The sequence below is a fragment of the Pinus tabuliformis genome, chromosome 4_2 (assembly GCF_031772625.1).
Source record: "Pinus tabuliformis cultivar Carrire ecotype Pingquan chromosome 4_2, CPIR1, whole genome shotgun sequence".
NCBI classification, from domain to species: Eukaryota; Viridiplantae; Streptophyta; class Pinopsida; order Pinales; family Pinaceae; genus Pinus; species Pinus tabuliformis.
Window position 1 is genome coordinate 382,988,995 of NC_142304.1, and position 18,480 is coordinate 383,007,474.

Consider the following 18,480-nt stretch of genomic DNA (forward strand, 5'->3'; position numbering starts at 1 on the left):
GGATAATTTATGTTTGTTGAGTAAGAGCCCTGTAATGATGAAGTTGTGACTATTGAGCAAGATTCCTATAACAAAAAACCTGTGGCTATTGAGCAAGAGCCTTGTAATGAAGAAGCTACAGTTGTTGAGCTAGAACCTTATAATGGAGAAGCTACGACTGCTGAACAATAACCCTTTCATAGAGAAGCTACGGTTATTGAGCAAGATCCCTTACCTAAAACCCCAAAAGATGGAGAAGGTTTGTTTCAAAAGGGTTGCATTTCATTGAAGGCTAATGAACTTATCATGGTTGTTGACTCTCTAAGTCGTGCAATAGACATTAGGTCTGAAACCTTTGCATCCTTCGTGATGTGCCTCTTCTTAGGTGATGTGCCTCCCAAAAATGACTTTCCACAAAGATGCAATGGTCTCTTGTGGTGTAGAACCCCCCCTTCAATTCATCAATCAATTGGGGAAGGAAACTGGGATAATTATCTCCAAAATTTCCAAATTTTTGTTTGATCTTTTTCGGTAAATCCCTGTAACTACCCCTCCCACATTTACCCACTTTTGAAATCTCTTAAACATGAGTGGAGTGTCACTATGATATGCCTTGACCTCCAAGTTCTATTTATGGAAGTGGGAGCTATAACCCTAAAGTAATCTGACATTCTTCAGAGACTACAAATCACTTAGGAGCCTACCAACTACTCCAGGTGATCATTCCTTGATATGGAAATTATTTTCATTAGGTTTACACCCCAACTGCACCCTTGACACACTGTGCATGTGGTTATGAGGCTCCAACTGCACCCATAAGCCTCCTTGTGTGTGATTATGCCCCAAATTTCCCTATTTAGTGCATGCAGTTGAGAGATCTATGCCACCTTTTTAGGCTATCCTCTAGACCAATACCCAGAACTACTTGTAACTTTCCAAAATCATGAAAATGATGATAAGAGTGTTAAACAATCAAAGCTTGAGCAAGATCTTGATCTAAACATGCCTAATACTAGAAAAACATATCATTAAATAGATAATAAACATATAAGCTATAGGTCATGAATGCATATTTGATCATAAACTTCTAAACTTCATCTAAAAATCACCAAGAATGCTCAATGCCCTCTCAAGCTAGCTGCAACAATGCTTGCTATCCCATGCATTCATTAACCATGTAGTAACTTATCAAATCATGAACAAGAGCCATAGGTAGAGCACATCATAAAACCATGCATATAACTAGAATAGAAACTATGACAAATTAGCCATAGGATCACCATAATAACTAGTAGAAGTGATCATAGATCACAATAGAAAAATAAATCATTTCAACATATGAAAATTAAAACCAATTCAAGGACTTCCACGTACCACCCGACTATAGAATGGGTTGAACCAAATCTCTCTTTCAACCAATCAATCCCACTCCATATTCTAAGCATGAATGTGAGATCATAAGGGTTAAAACAAAATAAACCAACTAAGGCTTCCAGAGGCCAAACCAACTCAACCCTCAACCACAGTGATTTAACCTACACGGTCCATAAATCACTAAAATTAACCAGTTTGGTCTCTACCAAAGTTTACTAGGGCTCTAGGAATGAGTAACTTAGCCCACAACCTCCAGAGAACCCAAGCTATTTCAGGGCTCTAGATAATTTTTCCTAACCCACAAGCTCCAGGGACTAGTAAAGCAACCCACAACCTCTAGGGAACCCAAGTTGTTTTAGGGCTCCAGAGAATTTATTCTAACCCACAACCATAGGGAACCTAAGAACCAACCAGAAAAACCAAGTGGGGAACCCACTACACCATGGCTATCCAAGAAATGGTAAGGCAAGGTTGAAACCACTATCAATCTAGGAAAATATCCATGCCAATGACAACACATAAGCAAGGAACCATATGCATATAACATGCATCCAAAAACTAGGAATGAAATCACACGTGCAACCTGTTACCTGCAAAGTAAGCCTATTGTAGTTGGTGATCCAATTTTCGCGTTGTGCTTCCTTGCTTTCCTTTTGCAAATCCACGTGAATGCTAGAGTTCTCCAAGAATGCTCTAAGCATGCAAGAGTGTAAAAGAGCCAAATACTAAACTCAAAACGATCAAAAATCTAGAAACTAATTCTTTGATGCCTTTTTATCATTGAGGTCTCCTTTTTATTTCATTTTGTCTCTAATTTCCCTTGCCTCTAAATTTGTCTCTTCACCTAATTTTTCTCCTATTTTCCTTTATTTTCATAATTAAATGCCAATTATTACCTCTTTTCCTTTTCCAATGCCTTCTCCAAGTTCCATAGCCATTAATTAAACCACAAATGATGCCCACTATAATGTTTTCCCACCATTCAACTTGGAATATGTGTCCCATGACCTTGGTTTTATTTTATTTACATGAAAAATCCACCAGGGGCTATTACAAACCCCTTCCTGTTGGGGGAACATTGTCCTCTGTGTTCAATAATGCTTATAACCAAAAAAAAATGTTGCCCATGGATCCTTATAACATAGCTTGATGCATCATACGGAACTATTGAAACCATGAACACCATATTGCATATTGGAGCTTTACAACACATCTTTGTGTAGTATTTACAATATAATACTTATTTGAGCTTTATAACACAACTCATTGCAATATTTACAATACATATATGCATATGTATAAACCAAAACACATAAAAGAAACACATCTTCTCAATCAGCAAATAAGGAAGGATACAAATCCCATATCTAACTAGTCATCTCCTATGTAGCTTGATCGGGCCCAAAGTGTTTCCACTGCACTTTAACTTGCTCTATTTCTCAGTTCTGGAGCATGAGTTGTTTCCGCTACAAAATGCACCGAGGTTCTTGTTGCAACTCTCCCTATGGTTCCACCTGCAATACAGACCAATCAATCATGTGATCAACATCCTACACATATATCTTTGCAATGAAACATGGAGAACATCCTAGAATTTCACTGTTGGTAGCAGTGCAAGTCTATAGGCCACTTGTCCAATCCTCTCAAGGATATCAAAAGGCCCACGATATCGAGGTGCATGTCAGGCCTTTGTTTTGTCTAGATTTTTACCATTTTTTGTTATGAAATCTCTCATGATTTTTCTTAGTTTTTATGGTTACTGTCATTATTTTATGCATTCTTGGTATGATAGGGTGAATATTTACCATTTACTAAATTTCCCTAGTTTCAACAAGATTTAACATTAAAATCATTATTAATGATGGTTTGTGCATATGCAAGTCTAAAACTTGGTCAAATTACCTTTATAGACATGTATTGCTAAGTGTATAGTGGCTAACCTTGATCTTGTACCCCTGAAGATTCCTGCACTAAGAAGAAATTATGCATGATGTTACAATTATAAATCACCACATGGCCTATTTATTACACCTATCAGAGATAGTTTTGAAGATTAAATCAAGTTCAAGTGCACTCTTCAAATGATGGAATGATGGTTTACCAAGTGCAGTTCATTTCCTGCAAAAGAAGCATTCCTACACCAATTTGGGGCTTTGATATATTGGCACACTTGTTGGACAGTTAGAATGGTCTGAATCATTAGTGGCACTTAGTATGTTGGCCTTGATTCCAACTAGACTAGCATTGACATCAGAGGTAATAGATGACATTGGAATTGATGAGCATGTTGTTTAGGGGGAGTACCATGGTTGTTGAAGTGTTCTGTAGAGAATCATCATGGTAGCAGGCTTAGTGGATAAACCATAAAAACATGAATATGATGGTTGGGGAGTCCCATACTTTGGAGGAGACTATGTCTTAAGAGATTAGCTCAATTTCTCCTAAAAGTGGCATAATTGAAAATTTCCGAGAAAGATATTTCCAACGGTATGTGGAATTTTTCAAATGGACCTATAAATCAAAGTTTATGATTAGTAAAAATAAGGAATTTTAAGCCCATAGTAGCAGTGATCGGAACCTTGAAAGGCCTGGAAGCCCAAAGTCTTATTTAAAAATGTTATGGGATTACATTGAACTAAGGTAGCAGGAAGCCTGGAAGTCGAGAAGCCCAAAATCTTGAAAGTTTATTTAAAAAGGGGTTATGGGATGTTATGAACCCAAGGTAGCAAGAGTAGTACCTAGAACCAAAACCCCAAAATCCAGGAAGCTCGGAAGTTTATTTAAAAGGGGGTTACAGGATGACATCAACTTGAGGTAGTGGGAGCAGTAACTAGTGTTGAATAATGTAATTAGTGTCAGTATTCATAATTGTACTTGAGCCATAATGTAATATATTTGTCAAAATAAATTATTATTATTATTAATTTGACTTATTAAAGCATGGGTTTCATGCTTGGGTCAATGGCCAATAGGTCAAAGAACCCATTGAGTGGTCTAAGATTTTTTTTGAGTCAAATTCAAATGTTATTTTTGTAAGAGACCCTTCTTGGGCTCCTTAAATTCAAGAAAGAAAAATATTTTATTGTCTTATTCCTCCCTCATCTAGTCGGCCTCCAACAAAATTGACAAGTCAACATCTTCAAAATTGTCAAGTCGACCTCCTCAACAAGTCTACCAATTGATCTCCAACAAGATATTCAAGTCAACCTATTATTGAACACTCCAACAACTATATAAAGGAATGTATTTTGAACAATTGAGCAAGGATGTTTTATTTGAAGTTCAGATAAGAGAAAAAGGTAATGTAAGGGTCATAAAGGGGTTCTCTAAAGCCAAAAAATCATAATTCTGGATATAGATTGCATGATCCGAGAATTCTAGCCAAGGCTATAGTTGCAAGGATCAAGATTGATAGCTGCAGGAGTAAAGAAAGGAAGGAAATTGAAGCTTGCAAGAAGATAGGGAGATTTATTTAGGAGGCTGACTAAATGAGTGGATGAAAATAGGTGTCATGGTTTATCTCCACTTGATCTAATTCTACTAAAGGAAGAATTTGACTGGGTTTTCCCTTAGATAGGGGTTTTTACTTGGTTGGGTGCCTACATCCTGTGTTCCTTGTGATTTTTATTATTTGGCATTTATCTTGATTAAATAAGAATATAAATAAGTAAAACATGAACTAATAAGTATATAATAATATTCACAAGTAAATGTCAAGATCTAAGAGAAATATGATGCCCTTGATTTATCAACCTGGTATCAGAGCTTGGTTTACTTGCATAAGGGCAGCAAAAGGTCATAGAAGGCTTCAAGATAGGATATGTAAGTGAGTTGTAGAGGACCAAACTCCTACAGGAAAGAAGAATGAATTTTGGACAAGTAATTAGGCTCCAAGCCTAAAATAGGAGGATCATCCGTAATACATACCGTGATCTACAATTTTGGTAAGAACAAAAGTTCATGATAATACATAAAGAAGAATAGAACCGAAGATTATTATGACTAAAGGACTAAAACATCACTTGGCTACATGACCAAAACTCTTCTTGAATACAGGATTGAATATACCCATGATTATAGGATCAAAATTCTTCATCAATACATGAAGAATAAAACACATAAGTATAAGGGAAGTTGAGTGACTTAATGGAATTTTGGGAAAGAATTTATAATCCTAATCTCCAGTGAGGGATATAGAAACATAGAGACACTCTTAACAATATTAGGAAAACATTACTACAAATTACAATCACCTCAAAACCAATGAAGTCGAGATCACTATAGAAAATTGTCCATTGTTATAGTTTAAGAATCAAAGGAGACAAAAATCGTGATAAAAGGTTCTCTTTGGAGAAGTAAATAAATTGTTCCACTTAAGTTTGTGAAAGAAGCCCTGAATTCCTCATCCAAATACAAGTATTGACATTGCTCCTTATGTTAACTAACAATCTATCTTTAGTTTGCAAGAAAAAGGGAAACAAGCTAAATGGACTATAAAGCATAAAAGACAAAGGTATGTAAGATTTTAAGTATGTATGACATAATTATTTGTCTAAGTTTTAAATTTTAGTTACTTCTAGGATTTGCGAAGTATTCTTTGTGACAAAATTAGAACATATGAAAAAATTAGACTCTAGTTTTTAACTCATAATATCTAGGGCTTGAAGATATATGACAATTCATTATGAAAAATAAGTTTGAATGGTGTTTAGATTTTGACTCAATATCTAATTAACTATTAGTACTAAAAATCTCTTGAAACTCATCAAAGTAACAAAAACCCTAGATAGTCATTATATACTTTTATATTTCTGTTGTGCTAGTTAATAAACAATGCAGGTATAAATCAAATTAATTCTTTGGACTCATAAAGGAACAAACCGTGAAGAGACTGTCATAATTCAGAGGGATCATTTCAATAAAGAAATCCTTCTCGCAATAGATAAGTATTCTACTTTGATCTCTTTATTATTGTTGAGTAGAGAAATTTCCTTGAAAGAAAAGGCTACATATATAAATATTAGGAAGGATATTTCCACTAGATTTTCAATTCAAAAGGGAGCAAGAAGCTTTAAGAAGAAACCCTACAAAGTTTGTAAAGAAAGAAAGCTATGTAAAAAGTTTTCTTCATTGAAAGTATGATCATTTTAAATAAAATTCTTGGTATTATTAACTCTCTCATGTCTAGGTTTTGAAATCATAAGGATTCTTTCTAGGGTGATTGATTGAATCTAACCTCATCATAATATCTACTTTGTTTATGAAACCCTATCCTTTAGGGTTCACTGTCAAACCATAACCTAAGGGTATGTCGATGAAACCCTAGTCTACTTATGGTTTTTTCTTAATATTCGTTGACAATAATATAGAAACCCTTGTCCTCTTAAGGTTGTTAATAAAAAACCAATGATGAAAATGTATGTTCTTGTAATATTTAGGGTTTTGGTATTGTTATGACAAAACCATAGCCTTTTAGGGTTTCCTGTTATTGTCCTAGTAATAGACCAAAACCTTAGATAAGTTAAGGTTTTCTACTAATGAATCGAAACCATAGATTATTAGGGTTTGGTAAATTAGGGTTTATAAGCAAAACCCTTGTGAGGTCTCAAGAATGAAACCCTAGGTGTGTATTCTTTCATATAATTGAAACCATAGTTTGATTAAAAGTATTGTATATCTAACTTTGATATATTGATGTTTATGTCTAAGGTTTACCAAAGTAAATTTTGATATATTGATACCCTAGATATGCATATATTGGTATGCTAACTTGATTATTGATGTTTTGAGTTATGTCTAGGGTATAAAACAAAACCCTAGTAGAAACTGATACTATAGGGTTTGTAACAAACCCTAATAAAGTGTGACATGAAAAAGTATATTGTTGAAACCCTAAGTGTATAGTACTATGATTGATTGACTTGATTTGGTTACTGATAGTTAAGAATATGAAGTTTAGGGTTTATGACAAAACCTTAGCAACACGTTGAAGTCCAGTATCAAAAAGATGTCTCTCTTGTCAATTATGAACCTATGTAGGTTTGGGTATTTAATGTCTAAAGGTTTGAATGTTTTGATGCTTCTATTGTAATGATATGATATAGTTAAGTTCATGCTTCTATATATTTGTATTTGGTTGCACCTGTTGTTAAAGTTTTGCTAGTACATGATCCTCAAGATGTTGAATATTTTTGTAATTAAAGATATTTGATAGTAATGATGAGCATGATGAAGGAAACTATAAATGATGATAAAGATGCCATAAGAAATAATGAAGCATTGAAAGGCTGGAGATTCTCCGATATTGAGATAAAGTCTGGATAGAAGAAAGGTTACATATCCCAAATTGAGAGGGAGGGCATAGTCAATACCTTAAAATAAAGAATACAATCAAGGATTGAAAGTAATACTGATAGATTTGCAAAGTTTGTAGAAGTTAAAGAAGAAAAACTTCAGACAAGTTGTATTTGGAAAACCTATAAGTAGCATCAAGATGATTAAATAACTTAAAGGTTTGTGTTTATTTGTGTATATATATTAAAAAGTTTATTACTAATTGGGGTTGTATTTGTACATATAAATATATCCACAAGAAGGTTGAACACTTTGGAAGCATGCTTGGACAAATGGATATATTTCGTTTAGTTTATAGGGAGAGATGAAGCATCTAATTGAAATATGCTTGGGAGGCCATATGGTTAGCCTATGTGTTGATATATAGATCCCGAAGAGGGAGAGTGGTGTTGGTAATGGAGCCCCAACCTTGGATAGGCACCTAGATCCATGGATTGGTGGTAGAGCGTAAAATCCTGATGGTACCTAGAGTTGGCTAAAGTTTGACTTCCCTTAGTCCCACTCGGATAGAATACCCTGATTAAGTATCTAGTCATAACATTGTGTGTGCTAGAACTCTTCATAGTTCATTTCATTTTGAGATCTTCCCTGTACCTTCATGTGTATGTAATTATGAACACCTCCACATTTAAGAGGGAGTTTTGAAGAATGTAACTAGTGTCACTCTTCATAATTGTACTTGACTCACAATGTAATATATTTGTCAAAAGAATTTTTTATTATTATTAATTTGACTTATTAAAGCATGGGCTTCATGCTTTAATAAGAAGGTATCAAAGAATATATAATTTTTTAAAACGTATTAAGTAGCAAGCTAAATGGGCTTGATTGTTGGGAAAACTCCACAATTAAGCGTGCTTGAGCCAGAGGCGATCTGGGATGGGTGACCTCCCAGGAAGTCCTGGTTACTGGGTGCAAGCTCGGAAGTGATGATTGATGCTGTGTGATTCATTTCACTAGTTTCAATCCCACTTCTTCACCCTTGTGAGCATCACCCGATGCAATGAGTGCTAAGTGGACTATTCAAAAATCATGATAAATTAGTTAGTTACTACTACCACTCATGGAAATGGTCATAGATGAATTACTTTATTAATGCAGTTGTATCCCAAAAAATGATATCTAAGTATTAAGTTCTCTGCCTATGAGATTTAATGCTAAAATATCTGCCATTGAAGAAATGTTTGATCTAAAATGTATGACAATAGACCAGATGCTTGGACTCTCATAACCTATGAGATAAGAGTAGGAAAAGAGAATTATAAACCAAAGGAGGCAACTTTCAAGGTGTCCAAGAAGGCTAAGGAGCACAAACCATAAGGATTTCTCCAGCGGTGAATCTGATCAGAGCTGACTCACTTTGTCAATAAACTGAAGTGTGACTCAAGAAAGTATAAACAAAAGTTGCCCTTCAAATGATTTGATTGTGGAAGAGTTGGACATTTTTTCATCCAAGTTCCCTTACAAAGGACATAAAAGATATTATTAGAAGTTTAGAGGAAAATCTCAAAAACATCAAAAGAAGAGGCTCTCTAAGAAGAAGGGGATATACTCCAAAGAGGATAGATCAGCACCAGAGTTTGATAGCAAAATCTCCTTAGAGGATGATTCAAATGAGTGTTCACTCATGCAATTTGGAGTAGACTCCAAGAAACAAAATATTATAGACTCTGAAGGAGAAGAATAATAAGTACGAGTAGTGGACTTTGAAGGGGAACTCATTATTGATCTTGATGAGTTAAAGAAGGCCACAAGAAAGAACAAGCAACTCAAAGAGAAGTTATAGTGTGTTGAAGAAAGTATGTATAACTCAAACTGTGAGGAATACTTTTATCAAAAGGGGAAACTTGAAGAAGCCATTAAAAGTAAAGAAAAGTTTATCTCTTTGACTAAAAGAAAAACAAAAAACATGTGAAAAACTAGAAGAAGATAACATGCATCTAAAGAAGGAGTTATTCAAAGTAAAGAAGGAGATGATCCCAAAGATATGCAAAGAAGAATTATGTCCCTAAAAGTAAAATTAGAAGAAACGAAAAAAGAAGAAGAAGTTATTAATGATTTAATCCATGAATGGAAAGAAAGTTGTTAGAGTCTCGAGGTAGAAGCTGTCTCTCTGAGAATGAATCTTGAGAGATTGGAGACCAAGAAGGGTGTAAATGAGAAGTTTGCAGAAGGGACATGCAAGCTAGATCAAAATTTTAAGAGTCAAATGTCTACAGAAAACAAGACAGGTTTGGGATATTCTAGACCACATGAATTTTCTATAAGAAAGATGAACTTGAGGTTTGCAGAATTTTACGATACTCAGATCTATGCAAATATTCTTCAAGAAAGAATCAATGAAGATAAAAAGGTAGCATGCAAGAGAGGAGCCCATCACTGGAACAAGAACTCCAAATTATCAAATGAGTCATAACAATGGAGAATGAATCAATCAGTAAGACAACAAAGGTATCTTCATTAACAAACTCATGAACTTTCCAACTTCAGGTATTCTAATTTATTTTATGGATATTGTTATAAATGCCATATCTTTGGACATAAGGCTATTGATTGTAGAAGAGTCAAAGTTGAGAGAAATGAAAATTTTAGATACAATAAGTATTAGAATTATTGATCTCAAAACTCTTCTCTCATAAATAGAAACCCCTTATCTCCACTGACGGATGATGTTGAAATCTTCAAATCTAATAATTTTGGGCACAAAGCTAGTGAATTTAGAAGCAGGCTTCAGTATTCATCTAAATTGCAAAATATTTCATAACCAATTTTTTAAAGGGATAAGAAGAATTGGAAACATAAGTCTAGAAAGAATATGGAATGCGAACTTTCTCTGTCGATACATGATCAAGAAAATAGATGGTATGTGGATATTGGTTGTTCCAAGAATATGACTAGGGATAAATGTAAATTCCTATCTCTAAAAGAAAAACACAGAGGGAACAATATCACGTTTGGAAACAATGGTCCAACAAAAATTAAGGGCAAGGTCATAGTCAGTCTTGATGAAAATAATAAAGCACAAAATGTACTGTATGTAGAGGGTCTCAATCACCACTTGATTAGTGTAAGCCAGATGTGTGATAATGGTTATAATGTGACTTTTCAATCCAAATGTTGTGAGATATGACATGAAAAGAATGGAAATATGGTGGGAAAGCCAGGCAAAACTCACAATAATGTATATGTGTTTGATGACTCCAGAGTAAGCTGCTGTTTGAGCAAAAAAAAATGAAACCCATTTGTGGCATAAGAGACTTGGTCATATTAATTTTGACAATTTGATAAAATTCAGCAAGATAGGAGTTGTAAGAGGATTCCCAAGATTTCAAGGCCTCATAATTCAATCTGCACGTCCTATCATTTTGGTAATAAGACTAGGACTCATTTAAAGATAAAGGAGTTCTCTTCACATAAACCTATAGAGCTAATTCACACAGATATCTATGGCCCAACTAGGACAAGAACCCCAAGAGGAGAAATGTATTTCATGTTACTTATTCATGATTTTACCAGAGCCACATGGATAATGATCTTAAAACAAAAACCAGAAGCTCTTAAACATTTTAATACATTTAAAGCTCAGGTAGAGTATGAGAAGGATCTAAAGATCAAATTCTTAAGATAAGACAGAGGGGGAGAATACATTTCAAGAGAGTTTGAAGAATAATGTGAAGATCATGGCATAAGGAGGTAGTATTTTGTGGCCAAAACTCCACAAGAAAATTGAGTAGCAGAGAGAAAGAATATAATGATTCAAAAGATGGCCAGAGATATGATGGAAGAAGCAGATGTACCTCTCACCTTTTGGAGGGAAGTTGCACAAGAACCAGTGTACCTAGAAAATACAACACAACTTAGGCCTAACAGTGATAAGACTCCTTAAAAGTTATGGAAGGGGAGACTGGCATCCGTAAAAGACTACAAGGTGTTTGGGAGAAAATGCTTTATCAAAAGAAATGATAAAAATCTTGGAAATTTTGACTCCCATGCTCATGAGGGTATATTTCTCAAGTACTTGGCCTAAAGTAAAGGCTACAAATACTAAAACTAGAGAATAAAGAAAGTTGAGGACTACATTAATATAGTAGTGAATGATATAATGCCAAATTCCAAGTCTTCCAAATGAGACATGAACTCAGATGGAGAAGAAAGTTAAACCACTATATTCTCAACTCAAGTAGAAACAAAGGTAGATGATGAATATGAATAAATCAATACAACACCAAGGTCCAAAACTCCCTCAAGGTACATCAGAAACAAGATCCGGAAATCAAAATTATTGGTGATTAAGGAATTGGTGTTGAAACTAGGTGGGATATTCCTTAGTATCCCTAGTTGCACAAACCTTGCTCTGTTATCTTAAACTGAGCCCAAGAATCTCAGTCAAGCAAGTGAGGATAAGTCCTAGATAAAGGAAATAAATGAATATTTGGATCAAATTGAGAAGAATGACACTTGCGAGCTTTTCCCAAGACCTAAAGAGAAAAATGTCTTAGGAACAAAATGGGTCTTTCAAAATAAGCTAAATGAGCAAGGTCAAGTGGTTAGGAATAAGGCCCACTTAGTCTACAAAGGATATGCCCAAATAGAGGGAGTATATTTTGAAGAAACCTTTGCACTTGTAGCAGGATTAGAAGCTATCATTAGGGGAATTTCGAGGTATTAAATGGGCCTCCTAAGGAAATTATAAAATAATAGTGGAAATAATAAAATAAGATTAGATTAGATCATCAAATTTTAGAGGGGAAAAGTAAAAACTACTTTTCAACTCATATTTTCAATTTATCTCCCTATGGGTTTACTCAAATTTGGAGTGGGAACACTTGTTGGATGCATAATTTAATTCCTCGTCCAAGGAGCACCCATGTTGCATACTTTCGATGGACACTGCTACATGAAAAATGAGAAATACATGAAAAACATGATTGCAATCACGTTATTTCATGTGTTTTTCGTTTTTCATGTAGCATGGTCCATCAAAAGTATGCAACATGGGTACTCTTTGGATGAGGAATTAAATTTTGCATGCAACGACTACTCCCACTTGAGATTTGAGAAAAACATTAGGGAGGTAAGTTGAAAATATAAGTTGAGAAAGTTGTTTTATTATTTTATTATTTTTTAATCTTTTTACCTTTTTAACTCCAAAAATGGTGAATCATCCCCCATGATTGACATCATCATCTTGAATCCTATTGGTTCTTATAAATTTTACTTTGGCTGTACATTTTTCTTATGATGCCCATTTTAGACCTCAAAATTCCTCTAATGCAAAATGTTTCTTGCTTTTTCCGGTCATTAAAAAATCTAGGTGTATCAGATGGATGTGAAGCTAGCCTCTCTCAATGGAGATCTAGAAGAAGAAGTTCATATTGAGCAGTCGAAGAGTTTCATGCACACTGAAAATGAAGGGAAAGGCTTGATATGGACTCAAACAGACCGTAGAGCCTGGTATGCAAGCCTAGATAGATACCTTTAACAAAAAGGCTTTAAGAGGGCAACTATAGATAGAAATTTGTATATAAAATCTGAAGATGACCACCTATTGATTGTGGTAATGTATGTGGATGACATAATGTTTGGCAATGGTATAGAGAGGTTGGGACATCAATTTTGCAAATAGTATGCAGACAAAGTTTGATATGTCCATGATAGGAGAAATATCCGTTTTCTTATGATTGCAAATTTCTCAATCAAAGAATGGGGTATTTATATCCCAATCCAAATACCTACGAGAAACTCTAAAGAAATTTGGATTGGAATATTGCAAGCCATTTAGCACCCCCATGGTTACAGGCTTCAAGTTATGTAGAGAAGATGAGACACCTTCAGTAGATCAATCCCTCTATAGATTGATGATAGGAAGCTTGTTGTATCTCAAAACATCGAGACCAGTCACCATACATCATGCAAGTAGTAGGTCTAGTGGCCAGATTTGAAGCTTGTCCCCATGAAAATCACGTCATTGTGGTCAAAAGGATTTTCAAATATTTGCAAGGCATGACAAACTATGGGTTGTGGTATGCTAGAAGCAAAGAGTTCAAATTAAATGCCTATACTAATTTTTATTGGGAAGGCATCATTGATAATACGAATAGCACCTATGTTGCAACATTCTTTCTAGGAGATTTCTTAGTGTCCCGGGTCAGCAAAAAACAAGACACAATTTCTCTATTAACTGTTGAAGCATAGTATATTGTATTTGCAACTTACTGCTCACAAGTTCTCTAGATGAACCAAACCTTGAAGGAAATCAATCTATATAGATTTTACTAATCCAATTCCAATCATGTGTGACAACACTAATGCTATCAACATCACTAAGAATCATGTCATGCACTCAAAGACCCAACACATTCCTATCAGGTTTCATTTCTTAAGCGATTAGGTTGTTTTTAGTGTTGTTCAACTTGAATATGTGGCCACTAAAGAACATCTTGTAGACATCTTTACTAAACCACTTGCAAGAGATCCTTTTATGTATCTCTAGTAGTAGATAGGATTTGTGACTCCTCCTCCCAAATGACTCAATTAAAATGAGTATTAACATGAAGAATCAATAGAAGAGTAGGTTGCAGTGTTTCAGGAGGATACTTTAGAAAGATCCTTTGCCATTAATGGAAAAGGGGGAGAATTGTAGTAATGCCAAGGAGAAGAACAATGATGAATAAAACTAATGGGAGCTTAGTTTGTTGCCATTAATGGAAAAGGGGGAGATTTTTGGATAGTTGGAATTGTCTGAATGGTTGGTGGCACTTCGTATGTTGGCATTGATGTCAACCAGACTAGCATTGAGACTAGAGGAAAAAAATGTTGGTATTGATGAGCATGTTGGTCAGGGGGAGTCCCATGGTTGCTACAGTGTTCTGTGGAGAATCATCATAGTAGTAGGCCTAGTGGAGAAGCCATAAAAAGATTACTATGATTGATGGCGAGTCCCAAAATTTGGAGGATACTATGTCTTAAGAAAGAAGCTCAATTTCTCCTTAAAGTGGCATAGCTGGAAAGTTCCTGGAAATATATTTCCAATAATATTTGGAAGTCTACAAACTGATCTTTGGATCAAAAGTTATGATCAATGAAAGTAAAGACTTTGAACCCCTTAGTAGCAGCGCTTGGAGCCTAAAGGATTATTTAAAAATGTTAAAGGATTACATTAAGCTGGGGTAGTTGGAAACTTTGAATCCCAGAAGCCCAGAAGTTTATTTTAGAAGGGGCTATGGGGTGGCATCAATCCAATGTATTAGGAGTAGTACACGGAAGGTCAAAGGCTCGGAAGTTCGAAATTTTATTTAATAAGGGGTTATGAGATGGCATCAACTTGAGGTAGTGGTAGTAGTACCCAGAATTCTCAAATCCCATAAGGAATAAAAAAGGAGGCTAAAGTTTTAGGACTTTGCAGAAAATAACAAAGACGGGTGAAAAACATTTTTTTTTTACATTTGACAATCTAGCATATATTGATAGATGCGCTCAAGACTTGGTTTTGTAAGGATTTCACGTGTTCCAGTCACCAAGGCCCTTCGATCCATGAATAAAGAAAAACACTACGGGAAAACGTTTTAAGGGGCTTGGGACAAAATCAAAGGAAAGTCACCAAGGAAAGTGCTAAGGAAAGGTGGTCCAGTGCCCGGAAGCTCAGAATCTTGTAACTCTTGTGAAATTGTATTTAAAGAAAAGTTATGGGTACCAAGGCTTCCAAGATCCGACACATATAGCGACATATATTTAAAAATATGGATGAGTCAACGTCTCCTATGTCACAGTCATGGATAAGTCAGAAAATTTAGTGCATAGTATACAGAGGATGTATGAGTCGACAAATAAAAGTAAATGAACACAAAGAGGTTGGTTCCATTATAATAATGATAACTACTGAAACAAGATTTTGTTTGTTTCACTTGCACACCACAAGAAATTTAAAGAGGAAGATGGCTTAAGGACTCCATACCAGTGAGTTTATGAGTTCTGATGGTGTGTTGTAACTAAAGTAGGAAGAATATTCATACCTGAAGTAGATTATGAGCTTTGTGGAAATTTAAGAGGAATGGAAAACAAAGTGATATACATAGCCTGAATTCAATAAAGGATCTTGTTGAGTGTGTAGGGAAGATTGGTTTTAAACTTTCAAGTATGGAGAATCCACAAGTGTCCATTATTATATTTAATACAGGTGCAGTGGTCTTGCAGTTTTGATGGAACAACAAGAGATAGTGCCATGTTAAAGCATGATATCAAGCACTGTGTAGCAAAGACAACATAAACAATAGGAGGATAACTGAGACAACATCGACCTTTGTGTTGTAGAGGAAAAAAACTCAGGGATTGCCTTTGATAAATTTGGTGAATACAGTATTTGTTTTGAGGCTTAGTGTGTAAGGAGTAGAGTGTTAAGTGCTGAGAGATAATTGAGTTTATAGTAGAGCAGAGGGCCAAGACTATATTTGGTTGAGAAGTGAAGCTGCAGAACTGAAGAGAAGGAGATGGTATAATAATAGATTAGGTTTATATTACTGACCATATCTATTAGCCTCTTTATTTAGTTTAAAAATTGTATGAAAAGTCAAACAATGGCTAGAGCAGGTAGAGGCATGCATTCATAAGAGGTTGATGCCTCTTGGGAAGTGGTGGCTTCCAATCTAAAGTGGGTTGGGGCCTCCTGTGAGTGGATTCTCAAAAAAAACTTGATATAATTAAGTGGGTGCTTAATTTACATCATAACTATAGACAATTTGGTGGTTCTCTCCCATTGGGTTTCCACGAAAAAATACATGTGTCAATGTGTGTGTGTTGCACAACTGATGAACTACGTGCTCTTATGAATGGTTTTCTTTATTGTATGTTTATATTGTAGTCTAAATGCTCTGACAAATAATTGTTAGAAGTAAAAAGGGAATATAAGAATTGAGAAATCCTCTTTAATAACCTTACAGTTTTTGATTCAACCCCCTCTCAGTAATTCCTTATCTCAACATATTGCTAAGTGCATAGTGGTTTCCGTGATCTTGCACTCTGGAAGATTCATGCACTAAGAAGAAATTATGCATGATGTTCTTATGAGAAGTCACCACATGGCCTATTGATTACATCTATCAAAGATCTTTTTGAAGATTTAATCAAGGTCAAGTGTACTCTCCAAATGGTGGTTTACCATGTGTAGTTCAGTTCCTACACCAGCAAAATTCTTGCATCAATTTGGGGCTTCAATATATTGGCACACTTTCAGGGAAAAAAGGATGGCTTTTGTACAAAATGTTGGTTTAACATAAAAAAATTTGGTGCCATTGCTGGGGAGGCGCTTAGGGGATTGACCTTGGTGATCTGTTGCAATTTGGTTTGCTCTTTTCCTAGTTTTTCTTGTAAGTTTTTTTTGTTTCTTTCCTGCATATTTTATTTTCATTTCTACAGTGTTGTAAGAATGCCCTTATATATATATATATATATATATATATATATATATATATATATATATATATATGTATATATATATATATATATATATATATATATATATATATATATATATATATTATATATATATATATATATATATATATATATATATATATTATATATATATATATATATATATATATATATATATATATATATATATATATATATATATATATATATATATATATATATATATATATATATATATATATATATATATAGAGAGAGAGAGAGAGAGAGAGAGAGAGAGAGAGAGATACATATCCACGTGCTGACATAATATACCAGCTAGCTTGTTGGATAAAAAAATAAATGGTATTTCGAGGAATTTTTCAATGAGGAGTTTGAGGCGAATATCAATCATCCAGTGCACCTATTTCACTAATCGGTTGGAAGGAACATTCAAAGAAGGATTCTTAAAGTAGTACATGGAGAACCTCTTCTATTTTGGGATGATGTTATGGAACCATCTCACAAAATAGAATAAGAGATAGATCAATGACTTTAAAATTAGCCTCTTCGAGGGGGGAACCTCCTTTACATTACATAAATGAACAATTTTTGGATGATACAAATGAAAATACATCCTTTATATATATAGGAGTCTAAGGGGCCATAATATAATCAAAGCCTACATGACAGTAATAATGTAAGGGCACAACAATAACAATAGCAAGCTTCTATGGGGCACAATAATAACAATATGGGGACTACATGGGCACAACAATAACAATAAGGGGGATACACTAAAAATAAAAATAATGGGCTACACTAGTAGTATAGAGACCTAACATTCCCCTCTCCTTCAAAAAAGTGGTGTCCCCAACACTTGAGTAGTTTTGGATGCTTCTGTATAAAACTATCATCCTCCCATGTGGAATCTTTAGTGGGTAAGTTCTTCCACTTGATGAGATACTCTCAAATTGATCAATTTCATAGCTATCAGGTTCTTTTTTCCATGACTACTTCAAGTTCCAATATGATTTTTACTTCCTCGCCAAGTTCTCACAATATTGGTTGAACTCAGATCTTGTCACCTATAACCTTCTTTAAGCATGAAACATGGAAACCTCGGTGCACTCGAGAAAATGCAGGAAGCTCCAATTTGTATGCCATAGTACCAATCTTTTGCAACACCTTGTAAGGACCATAATACTTTGGTGATAATTTATTATCCTTTTTAGCTTGCTTGAGGGACATTTGTTTGTATGGTTGTAGCCGTAAAAAAACCTAGTCACCTACATCAAAACTTCTTTCATTGTGATGTTGATCGGTCTATTGTTTCATTCGATTCTTTTCCAAAGTGAAGTTATC